The sequence below is a fragment of the Schistocerca nitens genome, chromosome 1 (assembly GCF_023898315.1).
Source record: "Schistocerca nitens isolate TAMUIC-IGC-003100 chromosome 1, iqSchNite1.1, whole genome shotgun sequence".
Taxonomy (NCBI): Eukaryota; Metazoa; Arthropoda; class Insecta; order Orthoptera; family Acrididae; genus Schistocerca; species Schistocerca nitens.
The window spans coordinates 477833208-477851884 of NC_064614.1; the positions used below are offsets into that span (position 1 = coordinate 477833208).

At 44.3% G+C, this 18677-nt stretch overlaps 1 protein-coding gene across 6 annotated transcripts in view; it reads right to left on the reverse strand.

Moving 5' to 3' along the window:
• Positions 1-18677, reverse strand: part of LOC126252056 (glutamate-gated chloride channel) — a 712398-nt gene that overhangs the window by 204588 nt on the left and 489133 nt on the right. For 5 of the 6 annotated variants that reach the window (XM_049952925.1, XM_049952916.1, XM_049952891.1 and 2 more), the window contains one exon: positions 3374-3532. The exons of the other annotated variant lie outside the window; for it this stretch is intronic. The gene's annotated coding sequence lies outside the window, so the exon portion shown is untranslated. The remainder of the gene's footprint in view (positions 1-3373; positions 3533-18677) is intronic. 6 annotated transcript variants of the gene reach the window in all.

Below are 18677 nucleotides of genomic sequence, written 5' to 3' on the forward strand. Positions count from 1 at the left end.
AGTTGAACAACGTTCAGGACGTGGCATAAACGGCGACAGACAAATCAGCCTTTTTATTGGGGCGTTGATTTCCACACATATCGTGGTCGAAAACAGCAGTCTGCCGCGCAACTAACAACAGGACCACGTTCTTGACAACGTTAGATATGTTGACAGCCCCCGGACGATTTATTCTTGCTCTAATGACATCTTGGGGCTAAAATCCTATTGAAGGTGATCTGACACCTTTAGTGTATAATGCGACCGCAGGTTTTGCTCTTCTATACAGGGTGGAGCCTCTGAGTACCGTCCAAAACCATTCGACGAAATCTGAACGAGATCCGAAGCAGCAAAGGGTTCAAAATGGTTTAAATGGCTCTGAGCACTATGGGACTTAACATCTGAGGTCATCAGTCCCCTGCCGGCCGCGGTGGTCTAGCGGTTCTAGGTGCGACAGTCCGGAGCCGCGCGACTGCTACGGTCGCAGGTTCGAATCCTGCCTCGGGCATCGATGTGTGTGATGTCCTTAGGTTAGTTAGGTTTAAGTAGTTCTAAGTTCAAGGGGACTTATGACCTCAGCAGTTGAGTCCCATAGTGCTCAGAGCCATTGAACCATTTTTTTCATCAGTCCCCTAGAAGTTAGAACTACTTAAACCTATCTAACCTAAGGACATCACATACATCCATACCCGAGGCAGGATTCGAACCTGCGACCGTAGCAGGCGCGCGGTTCCAGACTGTAGCACCTAGAACCGCTCGACCACCCCGGCCGGCGCAGCAAAGTGTGTTTATTCTTTTTCAGCCCTCATGTATCGCGCCCTCCTGCGGTGTTGTCACGGAGGGGTGCAAGTCCTCAGCTCGTGGTCTAGTGGCTAGAGTTGCCGCCTCCACATCACGGGGAATTTGTAAGGGCGCTGATAACCGCGCAGTTGAGCACCCCAAAAACCAAACGTCGTCATCACGGAGGGGTGCAACATCGACATGTGCGTGGATATAACGGCAATGAGTCCCTCTAATCCCCCCCCCCCCCCCAGTTTGGCAAACCCTTCGGTGCCACCCACCCAGCTTTACTGAGCACCTTATAAGTGCTCCTATCAGAGACTTGGGCACCCATTCAGCTGAGTGGTGCCTCGCAGATGCCGTAGTTTTTAATTTTCCTAATGGTCCACCCTGTTTACCAGAGCAAAAATTGCGGTCATACTACGCACCAAAGGCGTCAGACTATCGTCTGCCCCATGATGTGTTTAGAGCAGGGTTGAATCGGGTTGGAGGTGCGTGAGGGGGGGACGAGAAGGGTGTCAGCAGTGTCGACCGCTGTCAAGAACCTCGTCTTGTTGCTCATCGCACTGCGAACTACCGTCTCCGACCACGAAATATGTGGTAATCAACGCTCTTTAAGCCTACTCATGAGGTCTTTTCGTGTCGATACTGAGCAGCTGTATGTCTGAAATGTTTCCCTCGCCTGTAAGAAAACCACGTGATTTCAACCCTGGGTGCTGCGGTTCTGACCTGCGTCGTGGAGACGTGAAAAGAAGGGATGAAATGTGGGTAACAGGGGCTGGGACGACCTTCTGATCGCGCGACACGTTCGCAGTGGTGTTGGGCAGAATTGTGGTGGAATTTTGTGCTGATGTTACGTCATTAACCCACCCAATACCTCACATGAACTTTTGAGCTGTCATCTTATTTTTGCATTTGTCCACACCTTGCTGTCTGAAGCGGCGCCAAGCCTGAGGGTGAGGTCATAGGGAGCCACGCTTTTGCGCCATTATACAGGAAGGTTGTAGGCACCTTTGAGCTCAATTTCAAATTTATGCGTTGCAGTGGGAGACAACTACGGTGTTTCGAAAATATGATACGTTCTTTTGCGCAGTATATAACGACAAGAGAGATTTAAGGACCAGATTTTAAATTAGCAGACACTTTCGAAATCGCATGGTGACTCTGACCACAATTTATTACTTAAGGAATGCAAACTAAAGCTGGATGAATTTGCAGGAAGGTAGGAAACAGAGAAGATGGGACCTGGATAGGTTGGAAAACTAGAAGTTGTTTACCGTTTCCAAGGAAGCTTTAGTCAACCACTGACTGACGTAGGCGAAAGAAATGCAGCTGAAAATGAATGAGTAGCTTTGATAGATGGAACAGTGAAAGCAGTCAAGGAAAAAATAGGCAAAAGACGAGCGCCAGTAGCAATCCCTAAATAACACCCGAACTATGGAATTTAACTGACCATATGAGAAAATACAAAAATTCAAGATATGGAGAAGACTGAAGTCATTACAGACGTCTAAAACATGAAACTCAGACAACATTCAAAGTGTAAAAGCAGGAACGGTTAGAGGAGAGATACAAAAATTGTAGAAGCAAGCATAACTATGGGAAAAATAGCTGTTGTGTACAGAAAAGATTTGGAGCAAAAGGAAGCAGGATCACGAGCTCAGTTAACAAGCAAGTTCTAAGCAAAGCAGGGAAATCTGATTGGTGGAAGAAAATTATAGGCAAAGAAGGAAAGACTGATAGGTGAAAGGAATATATTCATGGTGTTCAGAAATTCCCGTTACTAACTTTTAGGACTTGTAGAGGGGAGTGAGTATATAACATTTTGAATAGGAACCCATGTTCGGAAATTTACCGTTCCCCTGCTACAGTCGCTTCAAAACTTGTTTGCTAGGAAGGTGTGCAACAGGGTAGCCATGGTGGATCTGGTAACGTCGGAACGGCTGATGTCATTTGACTTATATCATACCTCTCTGACCTAGTTAGAGCCAGATTCATATGTCTGTGAGTGTTACAGAAATATGGTTCAGTACACGTCTGCACAATACACTAACATGAGACTTGTAAATGGAGCTCACGGTAACGGAAGAGCTGCTTGTCGCTTTTATCAGAATCGTTCTCCACAACGTCCTACTCCACCATATACCCTTTTCGCCACACTTGCGCTACAGTTTCGTGAAAGAGTACCGCCAGCCACTGTCGCCGAGCGGTTCTAGGCGCTTCAGTCCGGAACCGCGCTGCTGCACGATCGCAGGTTCGAATCCTGCCTCGGGGATGGATGTGTGTTAGGTTAGTTAGGTTTAAGTAGTTCTAAGTGTAGGGGACTGATGACCTCAGATTGCCCAACAAGAATGCCACCGACATTTATGGGACATAATCGAGAGGTCAGTTCGTGCACAAAGTCCTTTACTGGCAACACTTTCGCAGTTATGGACATCTATAGAAACAGCATAACTCAATATTTCTGTGGGTGACTTCCAACTACTTTTTGAGTCCATGCTACGCTGGGCAAGAGGAGGTCCGACAAGGTATTAGGAGATACTCCGCGACTTTTGTCACCTCGTTGTAAGCGTCGAGCTTTAGGGAACAGTGAGCGCCTGGTGCAGCGACGTACCTGTAGGGATCCTGCGGCTGAGCTGTGCCTTCGACTTCAGAGGCGGTGGGGGCAGGGCGAGCGCGCGGCTGGCGGCCGGGGCGGCGCGTCCAGGGGGCGGTGCGAGTCCGCGGGCGGCACGCGGCGGTCTCTGCTCGCCTCGACCCGCGCCCGCATTACCTGCAACACGCAACGCTCGCTGACGGCGTCCACCAGGCGGCTCTGTGCTTACCAGCTGTGAAGCTAGCGTAGCCTAGCGTACACTGTCCTAACAAGGGAACCTCCCCATCGCACCCCCCTCAGATTTAGTTATAAGTTGGCACAGTGGATAGGCCTTGAAAAACTGAACACAGATCAATCGAGAAAACAGGAAGAAGTTGTGTGGAACTGTGAAAAAAATTAGTAAAATATACAAACTGAGTAGTCCATGCGCTAGATATGCAACATCAAGGAGAATGTGAACTCAGGAGCGCCGTGGTCCCATGGTTAGCGTGAGTAGCTGCAAAACGAGAGGTTCTTGGTTCAAATCTCCCCTCGACTGAAAATTTTACTTTCTTTATTTTCGCAAAGTTATGATCTGTCCGTTCGTTCATTGACGTCTCTGTTCACTGTAATACGTTTAGTGTCTGTGTTTTGCGACCGCACCGCAAAACCGTGCGATTAGTAGACGAAAGGACGTGCCTCTCCAATGGGAACCGAAAACATTTGATCACAAGGTCCTAGGTCAACCGATTCCTCCACAGGAAAACACGTCTGATATATTCTATACAACACTGGTGACGGCATGTGTGTCACAAGACAGGAATATGTTGTCGACCCACCTAACTTGTACACTTAGCGAATGGGTAAAAAGATTCTTCTACCTTGCCCGATTTAGGTTTTCTTGTGGATGTGATAATCACTCCCAAAAAAGTGATGAAAACATAAGAGTTTGTCACATAAACTGAAAATAAAAAATTAAAATTTTCACTCGAGGGAAGACTTGAACGTAGGACCTCTCGCTCCGTAGCTGCTCTCGCTAACCAGGAAACGACGGCGCTCCTTGACTCCCATTGTCCTTGATGTTGCCTATCTTCGCATGGACTACTCCGTTTGTATATTTTATTAATTTTTTTCATAGTTTCACACAACTTCTTCCTGTTTTCTCGATTGATCTGTGTTCAGTTTTTCAAGGCCTATCCACTGTGCTAACTTATAACTAAATCTGAGGGGGGTGCGATGGGGAGGGTCCCTTGTAAGTAGACGTACACCACGGAAGTCTTGCTAGTAGCTTAGCGCAGTTTAAGGGCTGCCCGCGTTACCTGTACGTTAGCTGCGCTGCATGCCATCGGGCGTTATCTCGTAACACTCGCTTTCTTTACGTGTGCGATCAGCGTCTTGCTAGATGCTCCTAAAATCGGAAGCGCTGAACTGTCTGACCAGGGCTATAGAAAGGGCCGAAAAATTTTTGTTCTACCTAGTTATCCTCCTCTGTGTCACTTAAAAGTAAACACTACTTACAGCAAAACTACGTCAACGTTTAATCAGGTATTGTTCACTTGTTGACTTGTAAAATGAAACAGTGGGACTATGTAGAAAAATAATGAAACCAATACAGATCCTCCATATAGCGCTAGAAAACGTAATTTCTTCAATCAAAAGGTAAAATGAGACAAAACTGCAAAACAAAATATATCAAATGTCGGTTCAATATTGCGTCGAACTCATATCAAACACGTTTCTGTTATTCATAAACAACTTTTGCATGTGTCTACAATAACAGGAAACTCTTGCCGTTGGTCATGATGATGAACGTCCTATTGAGTAGAAAATTACAACAATAGATAAAAGTATGTTTTTCTGTTTGTACATTTAAACTGAACTTGAATCAGACGTAAATGCTTTGGTTACATAAAAGCCCAGCAGTTATGCGATCGCCTAATTTTTAATTACTTACAAAATACACAATGGACTAACACTGTACGGTGCACGGTTCCAATTATGTGCAAAACAAAAGATCAAACAAACAAACAAAAAAGAAAAGTCATCAGCTTCCAATTTCTCTCTTAGACATTGTTTTATCTTTCTTTTCCTACCAGTACTACCGTAGTTTTCGTAGGTTACTTCTCTGTAGCACTAGTATAAAAATTTAATTAGTTACATGTACCATGGCTCGTTTGGAAGATTCTTTTACGGAAATGATGTCGAACGACACAGTTTACAGGATGTTTATGCATGATTAGTGTTAACGTGTTAACGTGTTAACGTGTTAACGTTAAATGGGCCGGTCAGAGTGGCCGAGCGGTTCTAGGCGCTACAGTCTGGAACCGCGCGACCGCTACGGTCGCAGGTTCGAATCCTGCATCGGGCATGGATGTGTGTGATGTCCTTAGGTTAGTTAGGTTTAAGTAGTTCTAAGTTCTAGGGGACTGATGACCTCAGCAGTTAAGTCCCATAGTGCTCAGAGCCATTTTGTTAACGTTAATGAACGTGTTATTTTTTTTAGTCACATTCACCCAGTTGCAGTTAAAACCTAGGGTTTTTTAGAGGATACCATTCTGAAATAAAAATTCGTACGTGTAACGAGACCTGTTAAGGAGGTACGACTTTATGTCAGATTTAAAACTTGAATTTAAAACGCTTTGCTGCCTGTCAGACATTTTACTTATTGCGCAAATAAACAAACTTTTCTGTTGCTGCATATTAATCGCCTTTCTGAACCGCTGGCAGCTTTAATAATGGGTAACAATCATCATTTTTAGGGTTCTGTATCGTAATCGGTAAAAATGGAATTCTTATAGGATCACTTAGTTGTCCTGTCTGTCTGTCTGTCCGACTGTGTTCAAAACATCTTCTTCTCAGGAACGGGTAGACGCATCAAGTTGAAATTTATCTCGCGTTCTAAGGTCTATAGTGTTGTGTCACCGCCAGACACCACACTTGCTAGGTGGTAGCCTTTAAATCGGCCGCCGTCCGTTAGTATACGTTGGACCCGTGTGTCGCCACTATCAGTGATTGCAGACCGAGCGCCGCCACACGGCAGGTCTAGAGAGACTTCCTAGCACTCGCCCCAGTTGTACAGCCGACTTTGCTAGCGATGGTTCACTGACAAAATACGTTCTCATTTGCCGAGACGATAGTTAGCATATCCTTCAGCTACGTCATTTGCTACGACCTAGCAAGGCGCCATGTTCCGTTACTATTAATGTTGTAAATAATGTGCAGACAAGAGCTACGTTCAACATTAATGGATTAAAGTTAAGTATTCCACCATCTTGTCCTGTTCCAGACCTCACGCCAGCCTGCGTGAGCTAAACGCGTGCCTTTCGGCTTCCTCTATTTATACGGGTTGGCTCTCCTGCCAGCCCACAACATATAGTCCCTTGGCTGTGTACTAAACGTAAGCTGCTAAGTCAACGGAAATCAAAAGATACGCCGGCCGCTGTGGCTGAGCGGTTCTAGGCGCTTCACTCCGGAACCGCGCTGCTGCTACGGTCGCAGGTTCGAATCCTGCCTCGGACATGGATGTGTGTCATGTCCTTAGGTTAGTTAGGTTTAAGTAGTTCTAAGATCTAGGGGACTGATGACCTCCAATGTTGAGTCCCATAGTGCTCAGAGCCATTTGAACCAGAGCTACGCACTCGAACCCACCTATCCTGACCTACTCGAAACCTGTATCGAATTAGTTTTCTTCCCCTGTGCTCTCCCAGATTCAAAGCATTCTGGTTTCTTACACTCAACACATCCAATGGTTTCATCCCTAATTTTGAACTCTTTGCTGCGCTTACACCAGCAAATACAACCAATGTGAGACCTGAGTTTCTCCACTCAGTCCTATATCTACACTATCTCCACGAGTTCCTTATGTTCTAATCACCACCCACGGACAGCCTCATAAAGCTTTAGAAGTCATTCGCAAGATAGTTTACATTTCTTGCATCGCCTCTCTTCTGAATGGTCTGATGCGGCCTGTCACAACTTACTCTCCCGTGCAAGTCCCTTCATATTAGGGTATCGCTGACGCCCAACGTCCTTGATTGATTGTTGAATAAATTAAAATATTTGTCTGATTCTACTGTTTTTACTCTGTGTGGATCCATCTAATACCACACAAGCTATTATCTAATGAATTTACATATATCCTGTCACCCTAACCCTTCTTAATATTTTTCGCATATTCCTTTCCTCGCCTATTCTACGAAGAACGTCCTCTTTTCTTATCTTAACAGTACACTTAGCTTCTAACATTTTTTATAGCACCAATATCGAACGGTCAGATGCTCTGCTTTTCCAGTTTCCTCACAGTCCGTGACTAACTTTCATACAATTCTGTTCTCTAAATGTACATTCTTAGAAATTCATTCATCATTTACATTTGATGCTAGTAGACTCCTTTTAAACACAGAGAGTCCTATTTGCCTGTATTATTCTGCTTCTTATATCCTCCTCACTTCATTTGTTGCTTCCAAGTTAGCAGATTTAGTCCAACTTGGCTACTTTGTGGACCCCGATTTTAGTGTTAAATTTATCGCTAATCTTGTTTCTGCTTCATTCCTTTCGTCTTTCTTTGAATCTCTCGCAGTCCATATTCTTTTCATTCCATTTGACACGTCCTGTAATTCTTTCTCACTTTCACTGCAGATGGCAATGTTATCAGGGAGTCTTATCACTGACATCCTTTCACTGTGGATTTTAATTTTACTCCGATACGTTCTTTCTTAGTCCATATTCTGTGCTTTTTAGACTGTTCATTCGACTGAGGAGACGCTGTAATTGTTCATCATCTTCACTGAGGACAGAAATGTCATCAGCGAATCTTATCACTTATACGCTCACACTCAGAATTTTATTCCTATTCCGAACCTTTGTTTTACGACCCTTCGTTTACCAACACAAAGTGACTTTTCGATGGATGTATAAACTTCGCCTGTTTAGAAATCAATTTGCGGACGAACATACTTCTTCGTTCCCCAGTGGTTTGTTGAAATAGCCTCCGCAAACCACTTGTAGCCAGAACAAACAGTAATGCACGAGACTTCCTTCTGGTTCACGTTGACATTACACAATGGTTCACTGTTTTGTACCGCAGCACTTAGCAAGCAGGCAGTAAAGTTCTATCTCAAAGGCATAAATAAAATAAAAAGAACACGAACACTGTTGTCCTTCGTAAAAAATAGATCATTTTCGCGTAATCTAATCTGCAGTCAATTGTATCACAAAAATGCAGTTTGTTCATTTCCTCGTGAAATCACACATTAGAGATACAATATCAAAATAACTGCCATTTTGAATAACAATAAACAAAAGTACACGCACAAAACATATGTTACCGAAGCAAAAGTCTACTGACAAAATGAATTACCATGAGACATGTCGCAACTGTTTCCCTCCAGCTTGAAGATTGGCTTACATTCTTCTCTTGAAGGATGTGAGCCCACACTGGGAGACTTTCGTGTCTTAACGAAATAATTCAAAAGCATGGTGTGTCCCTTGTTGCAGTTTAACACCATCTGTTATTTATGTATCGTGCGTCACTCTTTTCAAGTGACATCATAGACAGTAATTCAACTGGCTTAGACATGGAAGCTGAAGGCCATCATACAGTTTCCACACCTATCAGCTCAGTAATTACTAAACTTGGTACTTATGTGATGCCCCACATGTCTTCTAAAATGAGCAGGTGGTGCCATCCTGTATGAATTCGGCCTTGTAACCAACTCGACGCTTATTTATATACTGAAGAGCCAAAGAAACTGGTACACCTGCCTAATATCGTGTACGACTCCCGTGAGCACGCAGAAGTGCCGTAACACGACATAGCATGGACTCGAATAATGTCTGAATTAAAGCTGGAAGGAATTGACACCATGAATCCTGCAGGGCTTTCCATAAATCCGTAAGAGTGCGAGGGGGTGGAGATATCTTTTGAACAGCACGTTGCAAGGCAAGGCATACCAGATATGCTCAATAATGTTCATGTCTGGGGAGTTTGGTGGACAGCGAAAGTGTTTAAAATCAGAAGAATGCACAATGGACATGAATGGATGCAGGTGATCAGACGGGATGCTTACATACGTGTCACCGGTCAGAATCGTATCTAGACGTATCAGGGCTACCATATCACCCAACTGCACACGCCCCACACTATTACAGAGCCTCCACCAGCTTGAACAGTTCCCTACTGACATGCAAGGTACATGGATTCATGAGGTTGTCTCCAGCCCGTACACATATATCCGCTCGATGCAATTTGAAACGAGACTCGTCCGACCAAGCAATAGGTTTCCAGTCATCAACAGATCAATGTTGGTGTTGACGGGTCCAGGCGAGGTGTAAAGCTTTGTGTCGTGCAGTCATCAAGGGTACACGAGTGGGCCTTCGACTCCGAAAGTCCATATCGACGAAGCTCAAGCACTGAAATCTGCAGCAATTTGCGGAAGGGTTGCACTTCTTTCACGTTGAACTATTCGCTTCAGGCGTCGTTGGTCCCGTTCTTGCAGGATCTTTTTCCGACCGCAGCGATGTCGGAGATTTAATGTTTTCCGGATTCCTGATATTCACGGTACACTCGTGAAATGGCAATACGCGAAAATCCCCACTTTATCGCTACCTCGGAGATGCTGTGTTCCATTGCTCGTGCGCCGACTGTAACACCACGTACAAACTCACTTAAATCTTGATAACCTGCCACTCCAGCAGCAGTAACCGATCTAACAACTGCGCCAGACACTTATTGTCATATATAGGCGTCACCGACCGCAGCACCTTATTCTGCCACTTTACATATCCCTTTATTTGAATACGCATGCCTAGACCAGTTTCTTTGGCGTATGCATTCTTAATGTAACATCTTCGTGAGCTTTCGAGGCTAAAGTTCTTGAACACTGTGTGTGTCAGTAGACTCCGTTTCCTTAAGAAGCAAAAATAGCAAATTCCTTGTCTTATGTTTCAAGTACTTACGAATTAAACACCTCTGCGGCATGCGCCAAGCACGGTTCTATCTTCAGATTATTTGGACCTCGGACTCCTTCACTGTTACGCGTTACGAAGGATTCTGTCCCCCTTAAACGCCTGTTGACAGCAAAGGATTGTTTCTCGCACTTGAGAGCCTCCTACTTGTGAAGACTTCTCTGTGCAGTCCACCATCTGCTCCGGCGTTACACGAGTTGCACGTTTGTGTAATGCTCACATAATACGATTGCTTCTCGCTTCCCGTAAAACAAGATTTATTTTATTCATCACACCACCATTTTATGGAATATTACAAAAGAATTCCATTTTCCACCTAGGTTGTATTAGGATCACAATATTTTTTTCGTTAGCTGATTTCGGCAATGTGCCATTTTACAGAGGTTACTCACAACCTCGTATTTTTACATAGTAACCCTGTATTAACGTAAACGATGTAAGTCTGTCAATTAAATACATATTTAATAATAAATTTATGGCTATAGCATCTGATATGAAAAAAAATATTTACAACAGCACTCACAAATCTCTCGAGCAAGGAAAAGGATGTCACATTCACTCTATTCCATTCGCCAAGTTGTGCTGCTGACCATGCCTGGACGAAGTCCGGGATTCCTGAAGTTACAACTCTCAAGGATTAACGACTAAACTTTCCGTGCATTTACTAACCAATGTTCTTCGTTAAGACGAAGCAATTTTGTGAAATCTTTGTAATGTGATCATTTACGTGTGAATTGGTTTGTTATATTCTTTCGACTTGTCTTTTGTGAGTTACAGAAGAAAAGAAGCAATAGCTCCGTAAGTGTTAGTTTGGGTGAAAAACTGCTACGTAAGTTTTTTAGTCATTTTAGTATTCCCTCTAAGTCGTTTTATTTTTCGACTCGCTTCGAAAATTCGCCTTTTTATGTATCGAGAGCAGTAATGGTACCTATGACATCCCCTCGCATTTACGAAATTACATCCATATTTGACAGTTTCTTCTTGTAAAACAAACAAATTTCTTATTCAGTTTCCTATGAAGTCGTCAGACAAGTCACAAAGCTGTTCCAACATTCCATGGTAGTATTTTGTATACTAGGCGACAGTGCAGAGCTGATTTGGGAAGTCAAGGAACTAGGCATAAAAATAGCCTCCACTGTACAGGGTGACCCAGGAAGAATAGTCATTATTCAGGGAAATTACAAGAACACTCATTTAAAGCAAAAGAACTTCATACAGACATATGCCTTACGGTGAATGGTTTCGGAGATAGAACACATTTACGTACATTTGCTACTGGGCTACTAGCACGCTCGTATGTGTCCTACCCACCCAACATTTTCGACGTTTTATTCTAGCCCAACTTATCTCTTTGCTTTCAACTTCTTTGCTCGGGATGTATTTCTGCCATTAAACTAGACCTTTGAACGCGCAGTTGTCCTTGGTGTATTGTGAGAGAAGTAGCGCGAGGGACTGAAATTGTATCAGAGAGGAGTTCGGTTAAGTGTTAGTATACGCGCTGGCTTGAAATCTACACTGACGAAGAATATGCAGATGTAATGTATGTTTACGGCTTCTGCGTTGGTAGTACCCTTGCTGCTGTCGAATTATAGCGTTGGCGTTTTCCGACACGTCGAGCACCTGATCGTAGAGTGTTTACCAGAGTTTTCAGCACTTTGCGTAAAATAGGTACTCTTCCAAGTTCCGATTTCTCTCCTGATCGTGCAGTTCAACAACCTGTGCAGCAACACATGGTGCAGCGCAGTCCTACTACCAGCTCATGGCCACTTCCTGCATACATCAATGTCCCATATACACATGTATGGTGAACATGACTTGCGGAAAACTTATTTCACATACATCGTACTCACAACCTTCGTAATGGCGACAATGCCACATGATTTGAATTTTTTCACTGGTTAAATGACAATCGCCATTTTCTTCCAGTAACACTATTCACTTATGAAGTCACGTTTACACTGAGTGGAATCAATAACACTTGTAATAATCTTCGATTATTGCAGGCAAATCCACAAGCTACAACGGAAACCAATTTCTAGTTCGTTTTCGATTAATATTTGATGCTTCATTATTTTGATAGATCGAGTCATTTTAGTAGAGAGAATGACGTAACAGAATTACTTTGTATTTTTTGCCAAATTCGTTTTTTCGACACCCTGAGGACTTTCCTTTGGTCACTGCAATGTACTTCCAGCATGACGAAGCCATTGTACATTTATACCAGACGTGTGAGGCAACATCTCAACCGCACTTACCATTATCGCTGGATTGGTAGTGGTAGTACAATTATCTGGTCACCAAGACCGCCAGACCCTACGCCATTACATGTTTATTTATGGGGTTGGATGATGTTTATAAACGAAATGAACTACTTGGTCGCATCATGGATACTGCTGTCCTCATTAGGAAACTTGCAGAGGCATTCGGACAACTAACACAACATATGTTCCCTGGAGTGCACAAATGCGTATTAGTTGGTGGTGGGATATTCGAACATTTATTGTGATCTGTATAACACCTGTAAAGTGACGTCTATGATAATTATTAGAGGTGAATGGGTTGAAAATGCGTATTTTTCACTTAATAATTTGTGAAACGCACTCTATAATGTTTACTAGCTGCTGTGCATGCGTATATGCTTAAACCCGACACTGTATTGAATAGAACAGAAAATAAATAATAATGTACATTAACTGTGTTTTATCTCAGAAACCATTCGGAATAGGGCGTTCGTCTGTACGAGGGGTTTTGTTTCATATACCCGAATATTGGCCATTCCTCCACGGGTACATCGTATGCTCTTCGGTGATCTCGTCGACCAACAGAGCGAGCTGAATTTCACAATACCTTTGTTTTCTGGATCCAGTTTTATTCCTAAAGAGGACATATTCGGTCTCCAAACCGGAAAAGTGTTTTAACTTTATACGCAGATTTACGTCAGCAAAATAGGTCTGTCGTTATGCGCGTCCTTACGATGGGAATAAATTGCGCCTTCTCGCAATCTCGTCCGCATCAGCATTTGTCTCGAAGCGCACGCTGCTGTGTACCTATAACGTTTGGTGTTTCTTCATACAAAAACACGTTATCAGAAAATCGATAATTCTGTGGAGCAGCTTTACCAGGTAAGATGTGGCCGTACGCGCGCCTCGCGGCTGGCGGTGTGCCCAGATGTCTTACAGCCAGGTGCCGCCGGCAGTTCCACTGAAATACTCCTCAGCTATCTAAACTCGTTCGCTTGAGCTTTCACAAAACACACCAGCGGTTCTGCGCTAACTGTTTACGTAGATTATTTGAGGCGTTCGCGTGCACTTCCGCTTTTGCTGGGACTCCAGGAGTTCGTTGAAGTGAACAAAGTGAACGCTGCCTCGCGGCAGCAGTTTGGGTCCCGGTCCTCTGTGGTAACCGTCACTTGTATGCGACAAATGCTGTTAGTTTTGGTCCCGTAGTCCAGATCGCCCCCACCCCCTCGCCTCCCGCCTCCGTCACCACCCACCACTCTCTCTATCTCTCCCTCTCTCTTTCTCTCTCTCTGTCTCTCTCTCTCTCTCTCTCTATCTATCTATCTATCTATCTCTTTCTCTCTCTTACCTTAGAAGTTCAAAAGTATTACTCGCACTGCACCTTACTCTTAGAATATTTATTCAGTGTCTACAGTCTTAGTAAGAAAGCGTGAAACGTCAGAACGTGTTGGCTGTGTGACTTACGTTTTTATTATGTACGATATTGCAGTGTCTGTTTTGTTCAGGTTACGAGAGATCGCCTTACCATTTCTCTCTCCCCCTCACTCCCTTTCAAAACATGATTGAAATGGAAACAACTCATATTAAACAAAATTCACTTTTCTCATCTCTGAAGGAACTCTGCATCGTAATCTGAGCAATACAGGCACTGCAATATCGTATTTATCGGCCGACACCGGACAAGCGAGCTTCAATTAAAATGTCTGTCTCGTACGGGAATATACGTAACGGATGTATGAGTACAGGTTGTATAACGTGGTTGACGACATTTAGAAGTCTGAGTTTGGCTTGAGGCGTGCTCGGTTAGCCTGACGATAAGGCAACTGCTCGCAACAAGCGAGAAGTCCGGGTTCGAGCCCCGGTCCGGCACCAATTTACAGTTGCTTGATTCCAATATATAGTTGACGGTTGTCCATATTCGCAACTGCGAATATGTTTCATGTATTTCACAACGGCTATAGTCGCCGCAGCTCCTGCTCCTTCGGACATGGACTTGTCCGAAGGAACATTGCATCGTAATCTAATCAACAAAGGTACTGCAATATCGTATTTATCCGCCGACACTGGGCAAGCGAGTTTCAAGTAAAATGTCTCCCCTGTACGGGAATATACATAATGGATGTACAAGTGCTGATTGTAACACATGGCTGACGACATATAGAACTTTGGGTTTGGCCGTGAGGCGTGCTCGGATAGCATAAAGGTGAAGAGGCAGCTCGCGATAAGAGGGAAACCTGGGTTGGAGTCCCGATCCGACACAAATTTTCACTGACGTTATTCCATTATACAGCTGATGATGGTTCATATTTGCAACAATGGATACATTTCATGTATTTTCTTTATGGTCTTCACTGTCTTTCAGTCGTCAAAATCGTGCCAGAGTCTACTGTTTCCAATTGCATAGAGGTATGACAAGAGCAAAATTGCAGTATGTGGCCAAGTGGACTTCATATTCTGACTCAATGAGACTGTCTATCGTTAAAATATGTGCAATATTCTGTCACCTTTCTCTCTAGAGAATTCCCAATTTCGTTACCACCTGTTTCGGTTACCATTACTATCTGTTCCTAGCGATGAAAGAAACGTGTCCCCTGTTGAGCAGCTACCGAAAAGCCACACATCATAATGATGAATTATAGGTTCTGGGACGAATAAAATGATTTGTGGACGATCAGCCCTTGGTACAAAGAGCAGTAGTGGCCTTCACTATAATCAAATATAATGCCAAGTGCTTGAACATGCTAAAAGATCAGATATTGTGTCTTTGCACAATCAAGGAACAAACACTGAAACAAGTCATAATCATTAAATATCAATATCCCGAGCTTCTTCATGTGGAACAACCACTAAGTTACTTGTGGAAAGTCCAATGACAGGTGAGTCATTTAAAGAATACTAAGAATGTGTAGTGCATCAATGAAGGTGATCGCCTCTTCCGACCGAATTTGAAGTATGACTACTGATGTTGCTGACTATGGGTTTAAGAAGACTAAACGTCTACGGTCATCAGTCTTCTATTCACCCTCATCCCCCTCCCCCCCCCCCCCACGATATTATTTCAATGTCTGTAGATGCGTTCCCATCCAAGATAACTTATTATGTATGCAGTCATGAAATTTCGACCCATTCACATACCTGATTAGATATCCCATAGGAACGAAATTTCTTTAGAAAGCTTCGATGTTGTACACAGTCAAGACTGAGGATATCATGAAAGAAGATAGAGTGTTGAGTTCTGCATAATCGAACTTTTCGGAACCTGTGATGAATTCCGTGGAGAGTGCTATTCTGTGACAGATATTATTCAGCTACAGATAGATGTGAATGGTGTATGGCATCAGTTCTGTGAATCACTGTTGCGCTCTTTTCCAGTAGCGGGGAAAATAGCTCTAGGAATCTATTGTAAACTACGGTCAATAACTGAGTCAAGTCACTCGCAAATTCCGTATAGCACTGACATGATATTTATCGAACCATGGTGCCTGACTAAGTTTAAACGATTTAAACTACTTTTCAACAGCTCTAGTACTGTCTGCTACCACTTATCTCTGCAGCGTTACTGCAAATTGAATGACAGGAACACTGGAACTTCCAGGCAGATTAAAACCTTGTAACCGACCGAGACTCTAACTCGGGACCTTTGCCTTTCGTGAGACAAGTGCTATCCCGAATCACGACTCGTCCTCACAGCTTTACTTCCGGAAGTACCTCATCTCCTGCCCTCCAAACTTCACTGCGTAACTTGCGGGAAAAAAGTGTATTGCGGAGACGTGGCTCATCCATAATATGCAGGATTGTTTCCGAAATGGATTTTTCACTCATCATCGGGGTGCGCACTGATATGAAACTTACTGATGGATTAAAACCGTGTGCTGGACCAGAACACAAACCAGGAACCTTTTCCTTCGGCGGGTAACTGCTCTACTAAGTGAGCTACCCAAGCACGACTCACAACCCGCTCTCGCTGGTTTACTTTCGCCAGTATTTGATCTCTTATCTTCCCTGGTTTGAATTCTGATCCGGAACACAGTTTCAATTTACCAGCAAATTTAATATCAGCGCACGTTCCGCTGCAGAGTAAACATCTCATTCTGGATAGGAACACTACTTGATTTTCCTTTGTGAAGCAACAGTTGAAGAGTAAATTCAACGAATGGGCTTTTATTTTGCTATTTATTACTCCAGTTCCTGTCTCGTCCACTAGTGTCTGATTTCTGATTATTGTACCATTAACAACATTAACACGTCTGTTAAAATTTCTTTGGGTTTTTTGTTACATTCTGTGATAGCATTTTGGATCCGTCGTTATTTAACACTTCAAGCAATTGCACACCTTGTAGTGAAGTGTGTCTCACTTAACATCTGCCTACCTGCGGATTTTCTCCTTCGTTTTATTCCTGCGGGCTCTATTTGTAAAGTAAGGTCAGACCAAGTGTGAAATGGAAACCACAGTGAAAATCCGATGAAGCTTTGGACAGATGCGCTGGACAGTGGTTCCAGTATGCCCGTCCATCGTATCACGTCATGAAATGACCTCCTCTTTATCCAAATGTAGACGCCTCTGCCTACTTTTTGGGCCTTTATATGTTGGTGCCCACTGTTACTAAAAGTGCAGTGTAATCATTGACCCCTGTCTCCATGGGTACATCTTCGAAAATGTCATGTGTGTTACCAGCAAGTATAGTTTAAATAGACCGTGGTAGGGTGCCGAATTAACTGTTGCAGATTGTTAGCAGAGAAAGCTTTTATAACTGTTTCGCAAGAAGCTCTCTCTCGTCTAACACTTACGAACGTCTAATTTTTCCAATCTATCGAAGGCTGAATAAAATCTTCTCCAACTGTTCCTTAGCCTGACTTGGAAACGTTCGAAAGGCTCTGAGCACTATGGGACTTAACATATGAGGTCATCAGTCCCCTAGACTTAGAACTACTTAAACCTAACTAATCTAAGGACATCACACACATCCATGCCAGAGGCAGGATTCGAACCGTAGCAGCAGCGCGGTTCCGGACTGAAGCGCCTAAAAGCGCTCGGCCACAGCGGCCGGCTTGGAAACGTTCGTACTATGGAACGGAGTGTGGTTGTGGCATCTGCAAATGATTCTGGCGGCCGGTTGAAGAGTACAGTTACAACTTTTATCCCATTCGTAACTATTATCCGTGACTTAACAGTTTCGCATGCGGACTCAATCTCTAACCTACACTCCTAGAAATTGAAATAAGAACACCGTGAATTCATTGTCCCAGGAAGGGGAAACTTTATTGACACATTCCTGGGGTCAGATACATCACATGATCACACTGACAGAACCACAGGCACATAGACACAGGCAACAGAGCATGCACAATGTCGGCACTAGTACAGTGTATATCCACCTTTCGCAGCAATGCAGGCTGCTATTCTCCCATGGAGACGATCGTAGAGATGCTGGATGTAGTCCTGTGGAACGGCTTGCCATGCCATTTCCACCTGGCGCCTCAGTTGGACCAGCGTTCGTGCTGGACGTGCAGACCGCGTGAGACGACGCTTCATCCAGTCCCAAACATGCTCAATGGGGGACAGATCCGGAGATCTTGCTGGCCAGGGTAGTTGACTTACACCTTCTAGAGCACGTTGGGTGGCGCGGGATACATGCGGACGTGCATTGTCCTGTTGGAACACAAGTTCCCTTGCCGGTCTAGGAATGGTAGAACGATGGGTTCGATGACGGTTTGGATGTACCGTGCACTATTCAGTGTCCCCTCGACGATCACCAGTGGTGTACGGCCAGTGTAGGAGATCGCTCCCCACACCATGATGCCGGGTGTTGGCCCTGTGTGCCTCGGTCGTATGCAGTCCTGATTGTAGCGCTCACCTGCACGGCGCCAAACACGCATACGACCATCATTGGCACCAAGGCAGAAGCGACTCTCATCGCTGAAGACGACACGTCTCCATTCGTCCCTCCATTCACGCCTGTCGCGACACCACTGGAGGCGGGCTGCACGATGTTGGGGCGTGAGCGGAAGACGGCCTAACGGTGTGCGGGACCGTAGCCCAGCTTCATGGAGACGGTTGCGAATGGTCCTCGCCGATACCCCAGGAGCAACAGTGTCCCTAATTTGCTGGGAAGTGGCGGTGCGGTCCCCTACGGCAC